Below are 14,746 nucleotides of genomic sequence, written 5' to 3'. Positions count from 1 at the left end.
CCATAGAGGATTCAGCCAGGCCAGGGCCTCCCCGGTGAGATGGGACATGATGAAGGCAATTTTGGCCCGGTTGGAGTTAAACTGGTAGGACAAAAGTTCAAAATGCAGGGTGCACTGATTCAAGAAGCCCCGAGCCTGGACGGGGTCGCCTCCGAAGCGAGGAGGTGCAGAAAGCCGGGGTCCGGGGTAGGATACCATAGTATTAGTGAGCAGCGGAGCCGCCGGATTGCAAGATATGGCACTGGCGGAGGTTGTTGGTGGATCAGACAGAGTGTTCAGGCGAGTATTAACATTCCGCAGGTGACCCAGGATGGCCTCCTGTTGGGACCTCTGACGGGACAGTTCAAGACAGAGGTCCGAGAGCGAGGGAGCTTGGGTGCCACCGGGTTCCATGGCCCGAGCAAACTGTAACGGGTCCGGGAGGCGGACTGAAACGGGTCCGGGAGGCGGAACCTCTGAGCTACTATACAAGGGGGCGGCCCTTGTAAGGGAGCGGGTGGCAGTCTCTGGGTAAACGGACAGGGAGTTACGGCAAGTGATCAGGGCAGTCTCTGGGTAAGGGGTAGGTACGACCTGTGATGGCAGAGCCTCCGGGTAGGCTAGCAGGCAGGTGGTAGATGTGTGCTCCCAGGTGAGCAAGCGAGAGTCTCTGGAATAGCAGGTGGTCACGGCACGTGACGGCGGAACCTCCGGGCTGGCAGGCAGGTAGGTAACGGAGAAGCGCTCCCAGGTGAGCGGGCAAGAGTCTCTGGAATAGCTGATGGTCACCGCACGTGACAACGGGACCTCCGGGCTGGCAAGCAGGCAGGTAACGGAGATGCGCTCCCAGGTGAGCGGGCAAGAGTCTGGAGTAGCTGGTGGTCACAGCACGTGACAACGGAGCCTCCGGGCTGGCAAGCAGGCAGATAACGGAGAAGCGCTCCCAGGTGAGCGGGCAAGCTGGTCCATAGACAGACTGACCGGAGTAGTAAGGCAGACCATCGGACCTCAGGCAAGCAGGCAGGTAGCTGATATGCGCTCCCAGGTGAGCGGGCAGGCTGGTCCTTTAGACAGACTGACAGGAGTAGTAAGGCAGACCGTCGGACCTCAGACTGGCAGACAGGTAACAAGTATTCAGGCAGGAATCAGGCAGGTAACTGGCAGGTACTGGCAGGTAACTAGCAGGAAACTGGCAGGAAACTGGCAGGTAACTGGCAACGGGACCTGAGGGCTGAAGCACAGGTGAGACACAGGTGCAAACAACATTGCTCGGGCACCTCCATTTTGGAGGAGGTGCCTTATATATGATGAAGTCCTCCGGCCATTGGCCGGGGACTCTTTAGGGCGGCGCGCGCGGCCCCTTTAAGAGGAGGGGAGCGCGCGCGCGCGCGCCCTAAGCACAGGGGCCGGGAAGGAGCGCGCGCTGAGAGCAGAGCAGGAGGAGGACGCCGGGACGGAGCGCGCGCTGACAGCAGAGCGGGGGGAGGAGGCCGGGCACGGAGCAGAGCGGTGAGAGGAGCAGCGTCCCTGCCTAGCAGAGGGCAGGGACGCCGGCACTACATCCAGCATGTAAATAACCGGAATAGACATGCTGATAATGGCATCGTCAGCACTAAACATCTTCGTCGCCATTTCAAAACTGTGCAGAAGGGTGTATAGGTCCCTGATCTGAGAACACTCCTCCAGCGTGATTTGCCCCACCTCTGGATCTCGTTGGCCCAGGCTATACGTCGCAACGTATTGCACCAGGGCTTGTCGGTGCTGCCACAGTCGCTGCAACATGTGCAGAGTTGAATTCCACCGGGTAGGCACATCGTATTTTAGCCGGTGAAGTGGCAGGCCCAATGACTTCTGTAGAGATGTAAGTCGCTGAGCTGCGGGATGCGAACGGCGGAAGTGAGCACACAGCGACCGTGCCCTCTGCAGAAGGCCATCTAGTCCGGGACAGTGGGCTAAAAATTGCTGGACAACTAGGTTCAACACGTGAGCCATACAAGGCACGTGTGTGACATTGCCCCGGCGAAGGGCCACACCCAGGTTTGCAGCATTGTCGCACACGGCCCTCCCTGGTTTCAGGTCCAGTGGAGACAACCATTTATGAAACTGGTTCTCCAGAGCTGACCACAACTCCTCAGCTGTGTGACTCACATTTCCCAGACATTTCAATGTAAAAACCGCCTGATGACATTGAGCCCTGCTGCCAGCATAGTAAGGAGGCGTGCAGGATCCCTTCTGCGCAGTTAGAAAGCTTGTGGCATGACTAGACAGGCTTTGGGCGCAGGTGGAGGACCGAGAGGAGGTTGAGGAGGCAGAAGCAGTGGAGGAACTTCGAGATAAAGAGGATTGACGCACAACTCGTGGGGACGGCAAGACTTGGACAGCAGCCCCTTGTCCTGCTGTCACCATAGTTACCCAGTGCCCAGTCAGCGACATGTAACGCCCCTGTCCATGCCTACTCGTCCAAGTGTCTGTGGTGAAATGCACCCTGTCACACACAGAGTTTCTCAAAGAAGCGGTGATGTTGTGTGCGACATGCTGGTGGAGCGCAGGCACACCTTTCTTTGAGAAGTAGTGCCGACTGGGCATCTGGTACTGGGGTACTGCGAGGGACATAAAGTCTCGAAAATCCTCTGTGTCCACCAGGCGGAAAGTCAGCATTTCTGTATCCAAGAGCTTGCAGATGGTGAAATTCAACCTCTTAGCTTTCTCATGGCTAGAAGGAAATGGTCTTTTACTTGTCCACATCTGAGGGACCGAGGGCTGGCTATTGTGCTTAGACGGGGTTGAGAAGGGTGTCCCCGGCAAACTGCCAGTCTGTGAGGAAGATGCAGGCGGACATGTTAGGTTGCCTTGATCCAAAGGTGGTGCTATCGATGTCGGACAGCGCTCAACACCAGATGGTGTTACCACCTCCAAAGAAAATGATGACCTGCCAATCACGCTGGCTGTTGCGGGTAAAGAGGAGGCAGGTCTGCGTCCCAAAACAGGTGTGACTGCTGTCTCCCCAGTCACAGAGGATGAAGAGGCCGCGGATGCACAAGATGTGGCAGATGGTGATTGGCCCGGCCGGCTAGGCGGCATTGTAGCAAAGTGAGCTACCCACTGCAACTTATGCTTCATGTTCATGTGACGGTTCATGCATGAAGTACTCAAACTATGTATTTTTTGGCCTCTACTTAGCTTTTGCTGACAAATGTTACAGATAACACGAGTTGCGTCATCTTTATCGATCTGAAAAAATGCCAAGGCTATGCAAGGCTTAGCACTCATGCGACCTGAAGAGCCACCACGACTTGTAGTGAGAGGCAGAGTTGTGTTTGAGGATGCAGTTGTTGACGTGCTTCCAGTACTACGTCTCTGTCCAGGAAGGCGCAACCTGACCTCGTCGTCACTAGCATCCTCCTCCACCTCCTCTGCTGACCTCATCTCTTGGCTGACTGTGGGTTGACAGTAAGTGGGTTCTCCAACCTCATCTTCATCACCCTGTGTGTTATCACACCCGTCGTCCTCAGAGACAACCTGTTCCTGCCATGACAAAAAACTAAAGTTGTCACTCCAATCAGGTTTTGAGTCTGATCATCGTCTTCCTCATTGTCTCCACCAACAGGAGTTACAGTTTGGAAATGAGGGTCTACATTATGGTCAGAACCTTCTGCGTCTGGTCCTGGATCCGACTGATAAAGATTCTCGGCATCAGTGCAGATCACTTCCTCATCTGGATTCACAGAAGCTCTGGAGCCGACCTCTGATTCCCAGGCTATAGTATGAGTAAGCAGCTCTGCAGACTCAACCATCTGTTCTACCCCATACTCAGATGGGCAACTGGAGACTTGGGAGCTGTGAGGAAGCAAGTGCGATTGGGGTGACACCTCTGCGGACTGGAGTATTTGTGATGTTGAAGTTGAGGTGGAGGAGAGCCCACTTAAAGGAGCACTTGATATCCTTTGAAGCACCTGCTGTTTTTGTGCCTCATCTGGAATTTGTAGCGATGGGCGTGGCCGTAAGAAAGGGATCTTTTCACATTGTCTGCTAAAGGAAGTAGACATCTTAGTTTGGCTGGAAGATGGTCTTTCTTCTGCAGATGTTACTGTTGCTTTAACACCTACCCCACGGTATCAACCTTTTTTCCCCTTCCCAACACGCCTATTCCCCTTTCCACCAGCAGCAGGCCTTTTTCCACTCATTTTGGTGGTTAACTAATTCACAACTCTGGAGTTGTTTGCACAAAAAAAACAATGGATGGGAACCGAGCAGAGCTGAATGGCCAAACTGTGGTATTAGGCCAAAAGTATTGGCTGGGTTAGATGCAGATAAAAATTATATTGAATTTGCAACCTGATGGAGGTTAGTATAGATGGACTAATAGAACAAGTCCCACACACTGCTAGAAGGTGAAATATTTTTTCAGAGCAAGATGCAGAAAAAAATTATACTGAATTTGCAACCTGAGGGAGGTCAGTATAGATGGACTAATAGAACAAGTCCCACACACTGATAGAAGCCAAAATATTTTTTCAGATCTAGATGCAGAAAAAAATTATATTGAATTTGCAACCTGATGGAGGTCAGTATAGATGGACTAATAGAACAAGTCCCACACACTGCTACAAGCTGAAATATTTTTCAGAGCTAGATGCAGAAAAAAATTATATTGAATTTGCAACCTGATGGAGGTTAGTATAGATGGATTAATAGAGCAAGTCCCACACACTGCTAGAAGCCTAAATATTTTTCAGAGCAAGATGCAGAAAAAAATTATATTGACTTTGCAACTTGATGGAGGTTAGTATAGATGGACTAATAGAACAAGTCCCACACACTTCAAGAAGCTGAAATATTTTTTCACAGCAAGATGCAGAAAAAAATTATATTGAATTTGCAACCTGATGGAGGTTAGTATAGATGGACTAATAGAACAAGTTCCACACACTGATAGAAGCCTAAATATTTTTTCAGAGCTAGATGCAGAAAAAAATTATATTGAATTTGCAACCTGATGGAGGTCAGTATAGATGGACTAATAGAACAAGTCCCACACACTGCTACAAGCTGTAATATTTTTTCAGAGCTAGATGCAGAAAAAAATCATATTGAATTTGAAACCTGATGGAGGTTAGTATAGATGAACTAATAGAACAAGTCCCACACACTGCTAGAAGTCTAAATATTTTTTCAGAGCTAGATGCAGAAAAAAATTATTTTAAATTTTCAACCTGGTGGAGGTTAGTATAGATGGACTAATAGAACAAGTCCCACACACTACTAGAAGCCTAAATATTTTTTTCAGGGCTAGATGCAGAAAAAAATTATTTATAATTTGCAACCAGGTGGAGGTTAGTATTGATGGACTAATAGAACAAGTCCCACACACTACTAGAAGCCTAAATATTTTTTTCAGGGCTAGATGCAGAAAAAAATTATTTATAATTTGCAACCAGGTGGAGGTTAGTATTGATGGACTAATAGAACAAGTCCCACACACTGCTAGAAGCCTAAATATTTTTTCAGAGCTAGATGCAGAAAAAAATTATATTGAATTTGCAACCTGATGGAGGTCAGTATAGATGGACTAATAGAACAAGTCCCACACACTGCTACAAGCTGTAATATTTTTTCAGAGCTAGATGCAGAAAAAAATCATATTGAATTTGCAACCTGATGGAGGTTAGTATAGATGAACTAATAGAACAAGTCCCACACACTGCTAGAAGCCTAAATATTTTTTCAGAGCTAGATGCAGAAAAAAATTATATTGAATTTGCAACGTGATGGAGGTCAGTATTGATGGACAAATATAACAAGTCCCACACACTGCTAGAAGCCTAAATATTTTTTCAGAGCTAGATGCAGAAAAAAATTATATTAAATTTGCAACCTGATGGAGGTTAGTATAGATGGACTAATAGAACAAGTCTCACACACTGCTAGAAGCTGAAATATTTTTTCAGAGCTAGATGCAGAAAAAAATTATATTGAATTTGCAACCTGATGGAGGTCAGTATAGATGTACTAATAGAACAAGTCCCACACACTGCTAGAAACTGAAATATCTTTTCAGAGCTAGATGCAGAAAAAAATTATGTTGAATTTGCAACCTGATGGAGGTTAGTATAGATGGACTAATAGAACAAGTCCCACACACTGCTAGAAGCCTAAATATTTTTTCAGAGCTAGATGCAGAAAAAAATTATATTGAATTTGCAACCTGATGGAGGTCAGTATAGATGAATTAATACAACAAGTCCCACACACTGCTACAAGCTGTAATACTTTTTCAGAGCTAGATGCAGTAAAAAATTATATTGAATTTGGAACCTGATGGAGGTCAGTATAGATGGACTAATAGAACAAGTCCCACACACTGCTAGAAGCCTAAATATTTTTTCAGAGCTAGATGCAGAAAAAAATTATATTTAATTTGCAACCTGATGGAGGTCAGTATAGATGGACTAATAGAACAAGTCCCACACACTGCTACAAGCTGAAATATTTTTTTCAAAGCTTGATGCAGAAAAAAATTATATTGAATTTGCAACCTGATGGAAGTTAGTATACATGGACTAATAGAACAAGTCAAACACACTGCTAGAAGCCTAAATATTTTTTCAGAGCTAGATGAAAAAAAAAAATTATATTGAATTTGCAACCTGATGAAGGTTAGTATACATGGACTAATAGAACAAGTCCCACACACTGCTCGAAGCCCAAATATTTTTTCAGAGCTCGTTGCAGAAAAAAATTATATTGAATTTGCAAGCTGTTGGAGGTTAGTATAGATGGACTAATAGAATGATGCTATGCCCAAAAGGTTTTTCTTCACTAGGTGCAGTAAAAAAAATTGTATTCTATACACAGGTGGTGTAGCTTGCAACGCAGATAGGCTACTCCACTGACTAATACACTCTGCAATAGGCCAAAAAGGATTTGCTTTGCATGATTTAGCCAAATGCTGTGAAAAAAACTTGCACAGCACTGGCACAGACCTGCCTGGCAAAAAGTGATAGGAACAGATGTAACCTAGCCCTGAAAAGGACTGCAATTACAATTAGTCTTTACTCCCAACCTATCTATTTAAGAGCACAGATGTGCCTGATAAAAGTCGTATGAAATGATGTAACCTAGTCCTTAAGCCCTTAACAACATCTGACGTACTGATATGTGTCTGTGCCCTGGGACTTAAGAGCCAGACCCGTATTAGTACGTCATGGCGATCGCGCGCGCACACAGGCTGTGCGGGTGCGATCGCAGCCGGGTGTCAGCTGATTGTCACAGCTGACACCCGATACTATGTGCAGGGAGTGGTCCTGCACCGCTCCCAGCACATTAACCCCCGCGATGCTGCGATCGAATTCGATCGAAGTCGATCACAGCATTGCGGGGGCAAGGGGAAGTGATCGCAGATACTCACCTCCTCTTCCGGCTTCCAGCGCTGTCTGCAAAGGCTTCCCGGGTGTTGCCATGACGACCCGATGTCGTCATGACAACATCCGGGTCACCAGACAGCAGGAAGATTGTTTGGACATGCGCAGTGCATCTCCAAACAATCTTCTCCCTGTCCAGCGCTGACACCCTGCATGGCACAGTGAAAAAAAAAAAAAAATTGCAAAAATATAAAAAAAAAAAGAAAAAAAATAATCCACCAAAAATAAAAATATAACGTACCCATCAATAAATATTATTATAAAAAAAAGAAAAAGTAAACAATAAAAGTACACATATTTGGTATCGCCGTGTCCGGAACAACCTGACCTATAAAACTTTCCCACTAGTTAACCCCTTCAGTGAACACGGTAAAAAAAAAAAAAAAAAAAACGAATCAAAAATCAATGCTTTATCACCATACCGCCAAACAAAAAATGGAATAACACGCGATCAAAAAGACAAATATAAATAAAAATGGTACCACTGAAAACGTCATCTCGTCCCGCAAAAAACAAGCTGACAAACAGCTCCATCAGTCGAAAAATAAAAAAGTTATAGCTCTCATAATAAAGCGATGCTAAAAAATATTTTTTTCTATAAAATTGCTTTTATTATGTAAAAGAGCCAAAACCATAGAAAAACAATATAAATGTGTTACCGCTGTAAACGTACTGACCCGAAGAATAAAGCTGCCTTATCAATTTTACCACACGCGGAACAGAATTAAAAAAAAAAAAAAAAAAATTCCTGAATTGTTGGTTTTTGTTTATTCTGCCTCCCAAAAATCGGAATAGAAAGCGATCAAAAAATGTCACAGGCCTGAAAATGGCACCAATAACAACGTCAAGTGATCCCGCAAAAAACGAGCCATCACATGACTGTCTGCCAAAATCTGGAAAAATTATAGCTCTCAATATATGGCGATGCAAAAACTAGATTTTACAAAAAATGCGTCTTTTAGTGTGTGACAGCTGTCAGTCATAAAAACCCCATATGATTCTGGTATTGCTGTAATCACACCGACCCGAAGAATAAAGTCGTCTAATGACTTATACCGCACAAGGAACGGCGTCAAAAATAAACTCTTGGGTTAGGATTGGGCTAGGGTTAGGGCTGGGTTTGGGGTTAGGGTTGTGCTAGGGTTAGAGTTGTGCTAGGGCTAGGGTTGTGCTAGGGTTAGGGTTGTGCTAAGGTTAGGGTTGTGCTAGGGTTAGGGCTGGGGTTGGGGTTAGGGTTGTGATGGGGTTGTGATTTTTTTCAAAAGTAAGAAAAAAAGATGATGATATGGCGACTAGTGTTGAGCGCAAGTGCTCGCTACTTGAGTTTGCATCGGGTGCTCTGGTATGCATTGAGTATCGTGGGCATTTGAGTGACATGCTCAAGTCTCTGCCCCATATGCTTTGCGGCCAAAAAAACTTTACGGGGTTTGCCTGCCATGCACAAGCGATCCCCGCATGTTTTTTTTTGGGTGTCTAATAACCGTGAAACATGCGGAGCAGGGACTCGAGCATGTCACTCGAGCACACGCTGTACATGGTGCATACCTGAGTACCCAATGCAAACTCAAGCAGCGAGCACTTGCGCTCAAGACTAATGACAACTTATTCAATATGATGACCTAATGTAAACAAATTCTGTGTCGTACCTCTGTGTTCAAAATGTTCACTATACACCTTAATAAAATCCTTGAGGGGTATAGTTTCCAAAATGGGGTCACTTGTGGGGGAGCTCCAAAGTTTGGGCACACAGGGGCTCTCCAAATGCAACAGGGTGTCCGCTAACAATTTGAGCCAATTTTCCATTCAATTTGTTAGCGGATACCATGTTGCATTTGGAGAGTCCCTGTGTGCCCAAACATTGGAGCTCCCCCACAAGTGACCCCATTTTGGAAACTAGACCCCCCAAGGCACCTATCTAGATGCATAGTGAGCACTTGGAACCCCAGGTGCTTCACAAATTGATTCGTAAAAATGAAAAAATGAAAAAAAAACCACTTTTTTATTTTTACGAATCAATTTGTGAAGCACCTAGGGGGTTCCAAGTGCTCACTATGCATCTAGATAGGTGCCTTGGGGGGGTCTAGTTTCAAAAATGGGGTCACTTGTGGTGGAGCTCCAGTGTTTGGGCACACAGGGGATTTCCAAACGCAACATGGTGTCCGCTAACAATTTGAGCCGACAATTTGTTAGCAGATATCATGTTGCATTTGGAGAGTCCCTGTGTGCCCAAACATTGGAGCTCCCCCCAAGTGACCCCATTTTGGAAACTAGACCCCCCAAGGCACCTATCTAGATGCATAGTGAGCACTTGGAACCCCCTAGGTGCTTCACAAATTGATTCGTAAAAATGAAAAAGTAAAAAAAAAAACACTTTTTCATTTTTATGAATCAATTTGTGAAGCACCTGGGGGTTCCAAGTGCTCACTATGCATCTAGATAGGTGCCTTGGGGGGTCTAGTTTCCAAAATGGGGTCACTTGTTGGGGAGATCCAATGTTTGGGCACACAGGGGCTCTCCAAACACAACATGGCGTCTGCTAATTATTCAAGCAAATTTTACAATCAAAAAGTCAAATGGCGCTCCTTCCCTTCCGAGCCCTGCCGTGCGCCCAAACAGTGTTTTTTCCCCAAATATTGGGTATCTGCGTGCCCAGGGGAAATGGTGCAACAAATTTTGGGGTCCATTTTTTCTTTTTACCTCTGTGAAAATAAAAAAATTGGGTCTAAATTAACATTTTTGTGAAAAAAGTTAAATGTTAATTTTTTTCTTCCACATTCAAAAAATTCCTGTGAAGCACCTGAAGGGTTAATAAAGTTCTTGAATGTGGTTTTGAGCACCTTGAGGGGTGCAGTTTTTAGAATGGTGTCACTTTTGGGTATTTTCTGTCATAAAGACCTCTCAAAGTGACTTCAAATGTGATGTGGTCCCTAAAAAAATGGTTTTGTAAATTTTGTTGGAAAAATGAGAAATCGCTGGTCAAATTTAACCCTTATAGCTCCCTAACAAAAAAAAATTTTGGTTCCAAAATTCTGCTGATGTAAAGTAGACATGTGGTAAATGTTATTTATTAACTCTTTTGTGTGACATATCTCTCTGATTTAAGGGCATAAAAATTCAAATTTTCAAAATTGCAAAAATCTCGAATTTGAGATTGGCGAACAGTTCGAGTCGAACACCCCTCAACTCTACTGATGAGTGCTTGATTTTTTTTCGTTTTCAGCCAATTTTGTGACTTTTTTGATAATTTCACTTTTTATGAAAATAACCGCTAAATGAGGGAATAATATGTTAGAGGGTACCCCAAGAGGGTTCCAAATGAGTGGGTAAATTAAATATCAAACGGGTGGAACATTGAAAAAAAGTTGAAAAAATGTTTTTTCTGATTTAGTCATTTTTTCCAACTTGTGTCAGACTTCCAGAGAGGGGGGAAATGTCATTGAGCGTGTCCGATTACATTTCCAGAGCGATTCGCCTGATGAGTACTTGATGCTTCGTCGTTCTTTGCCAATTTTCTGACTTTTTTGACAATTTCACTTTTTTGTCTAAATATCCGCTAAATGAGGGAATATTATGTTAGAGGGTACCCCAGGAGGGTTCCAAATGTGTAGGTAAACTATATATCCCACTGGTGGAAAACTGGAAAAAAGTTGAAATTTTTTTTTTCTGACTTAGTCATTTTTTCCAACTTGTGTCAGACTTCCAGAGAGGGGGAAATACCAGTGAGCGTGTCTGATTTCAGTTCCAGAGCGATTCGCCCGATGAGTCGTTCATTTTTTGTCGTTTTCAGACAATTTTGTGACTTTTTTGATAATTTCACTTTTTGTGAAAATATCTGCTAAATGAGGGAATAATATGTTAGAGGGTACCCCAGGAGGGTTCCAAATTTGTGGGTAAAATATATATCCCACGGGTGGAAAATTGAAAAAAAGTTGAAATTTTTTTTTTTCTTAGTCATTTTCTCCAACTTGTGTCAGACTTCCAGAGAGGGGGAAATGTCAGTGAGCATGTCCAATTTCAGTTCCAGAGCAATTCGCCCCATGAGTCATTGATGCTTAGTCGTTTTTTGCCAATTTTCTGACTTTTTTGAAAATTTCACTTTTTTGTGAAAATATCCGATAAATGAGGGAATATTATGTTAGAGGGTACACCAGAAGGGTTCCAAATGTGTGGGTAAAATATATATCCCACGGGTGGAAAATTGAAAAAAAGTTGAAAAAATGTTTTTTTCTGACTTAAGTCATTTTTTGCAACTTGTGTCAAACTTCCAGAGAGGGGGAAAAGCCAGTGAGGATGTCCGATATCAGTTCCCGAGCGATTCACCCGATGAGTCCTTGATTGTTTGTCGTTTTCAGCCAATTTTGTGACATTTTTGAAAATTTCACTTTTTTGTGAAAATATCCGCTAAATGAGGGAATAATATGTTAAAGGGTACCCGATGAGTGTTCCAAATGTGTGGGTAAAATATATATCCCACTGGCTGAAAATTGAAAAACAGTTGAAAAAAGTTTTTTTTTCCTGACTTACTTATTTTTTCCAAATTGTGTCAGACATCCAGAGAGGGGGAAATGTCAGTGAGCGTGTCTGATTTCAGTTCCAGAGCTATTAGCCCGATAAGTCCTTGATGTTTCGTCGTTTTTTGCCAATTTTCTGACTTTTTTGAAAATTTCACTTTTTTGTGAAAATATCCGCTAAATGAGGGAATATTATGTTAGAGCGTACCCCAGTAGGGTTCCAAATGTGTATGTAAACTATATATCCCACGGGTGGAAAATTGAAAAAAAGTTGAAAGATTGTTTTTTTCTGACTTAGTCATTTTTTCCAACTTGTGTCAGACTTGCAGAGAGGGGGAAATGCCAGGGAACATGTCTGATTTCAGTTCCAGAGCGATTCTCCCGATGAGTCCTTGAATCTTTGTCGTTATCAGCCGATTTTGTGACTTTTTTGAAAATTTCACTTTTTTGTGAAAATATCCACTAAATGAGGGAATAATATGTTAGAGGGTACCCCAGGTGGGTTCCAAATGTCTGAGTAAAATATATATCCCACGGGTTGAAAAACGAAAAAAAGTTGAAACAATGTTTTTTCTGACTTAGTCATTTTTTCCAACTTGTGTCAGACTTCCAGAGAGGGGTATATGCCAGTGAGCGTGTCTGATTTCAGTTCCAGAGCGATTCGCCCGATGAGTCCTTGTTTCTTTGTCGTTTTCAGCCAATTTTGTGACTTTTTTTAAAATTTCATTTTTTTGTGAAAATATCCACTATATGAGGAAATATTATGTTAGAGGGTACTCCAGGAGGGTTCCAAATGTGTTGGTAAAATATATATCCTACAGGGGGAAAATTGATAAAAAGATGAAAAAAATTTTTTTTTCTGACTTAGTCATTATTTCCAACTTGTGTCAGACTTCCAGAGAGGGGGAAATGTCAGTGAGCGTGTCAGATTTCAGTGCCACAGCGATTCGCCCGATAAGTCCTTGATTTTTAGTCGTTTTCAGCCAATTTAGTGACATTTTTGAAAATTTCACTTTTTTGTGAAAATATCCGCTAAATGAGGGAATAATATGTTAGAGGGTACCCCAGGAGGGTTCCAAATGTGTGGGTAAAATATGTATCCCACAGGAGGAAAATTGAAAAAAAGTTGAAACAATGTTTTTTTCTAACTTACTCATTTTTTCCAACTTGTGTCAGATTTCCAGAGAGGGGGAAATGCCAATGAGCGTGTCCGATTTCAGTTCCAGAGTGATTCTCCCGATGAGTCCTTGATTCTTAGTCGTTTTCAGCCAATTTTGTGACTTTTTTCAAAATTTCACTTTTTTGTGAAAATATCCGCTAAATGAGGGAATATTATGTTAGAGGGTACCCCAGGAGGGTTACAAATGTGTAGGTAAACTATATATCCCACTGGTGGAAAACTGGAAAAAAGTTTAAAAAATGTTTTTTTTCTGACTTAGTCATTATTTCCAACTCGTGTCAGACTTCCAGAGAGGGGGAAATGTCAGTGAGCGTGTCCAATATCAGTTCCAGAGCGATTCGCTTGATGAGTCCTTGATATTTTGTCATTTTCCACCAATTTTGCGACTTTTTTTGATAATTTCACATTTTTGTGAAAATATCCGCTAAATGATGTAATAATATGTTAGAGGGTACCCCAGGAGGGTTCCAAATGTGTGGGTAAAATATATAGCCAAGGGTGGAAAATTGAAAAAAAGTTGAAATTTTTTTTTTTCCTCACTTAGTCATTATTTCCAACTTGTGTCAGACTTCCAGAGAAGGGGAATTGTCAGTGAGCGTGTCCGATTTCAGTTTCAGAGCGATTCACCCGATGAGTCCTTGATTCTAAGTCGTTTTCAGACAATTTTGTGACTTTTCTGAAAATTTCACTTTTTTGTGAAAATATCCGCTAAATGAGGGAATAATATGTTAGTGGGTACCCCAGGAGGGTTCCAAATGTGTGGGTAAAATATATATCCCATGGGTGGAAAATTGAAAAAAAGTTGAAAAAATGTTTTTTCTTACTTAGTCATTTTTTCCAACCTGTGTCAGACTTCCAGAGAGGGGGGAAATGTCATTGAGCGTGTCCGATTACATTTCCAGAGCGATTCGCCTGATGAGTCCTTGATGCTTCGTCATTTTTTGCCAATTTTCTGACTTTTTTGACAATTTCACTTTTTTGTCTAAATATCCGCTAAATGAAGGAATATTATGTTAGAGGGTACCCCAGGAGGGTTCCAAATGTGTAGGTAAACTATATATCCCACTTGTGGAAAACTGGAAAAAAGTTGAAAAAATGTTTTTTTTGTGACTTAGTCATTATTTCCAACTCGTGTCAGACTTCCAGAGAGGGGGAAATGTCAGTGAGCATGTCCGATTTCAGTGCCAGAGCGATTCGCCCGATGAGTCCTTGATTCTTAGTCGTTTTCAGCGAATTTAGTGACTTTTTTGAAGATTTCACTTTTTTGTGAAAATATCCGCTAAATGAGGAAATAATATGTTAGAAGGTACCCCAGGAGGGTTCCAAATGTGTGGGTAAAATATGTATCCCACGGGAGGAAAATTGAAAAAAAGTTGAAAAAATGTTTTTTTCGAACTTACTCATTTTTTCCAACTTGTGTCAGACTTCCAGAGAGGGGGAAATGCCAATGAGCGTGTCTTATTTCAGTTCCAGAGTGATTCGCCCGATGAGTCCTTGATTCTTTGTCGTTTTCAGCCAATTTTGTGACTTTTTTGAAAATTTCACTTTTTTTGTGAAAATATCCGCTAAATGAGGGAATAATATGTTAGAGGGCACCCCAGGAGGGTTCCAAATGTGTGTGTAAAAGATATATCCCACGGGTGGAAAATTGAAAA

Source organism: Phyllobates terribilis, unplaced genomic scaffold, assembly GCF_046119375.1.
Source record: "Phyllobates terribilis strain yellow unplaced genomic scaffold, ASM4611937v1 Scaffold_8__6_contigs__length_399053987, whole genome shotgun sequence".
Classification (NCBI taxonomy): Eukaryota; Metazoa; Chordata; class Amphibia; order Anura; family Dendrobatidae; genus Phyllobates; species Phyllobates terribilis.
Note: the sequence above shows the minus strand (reverse complement) of the source record.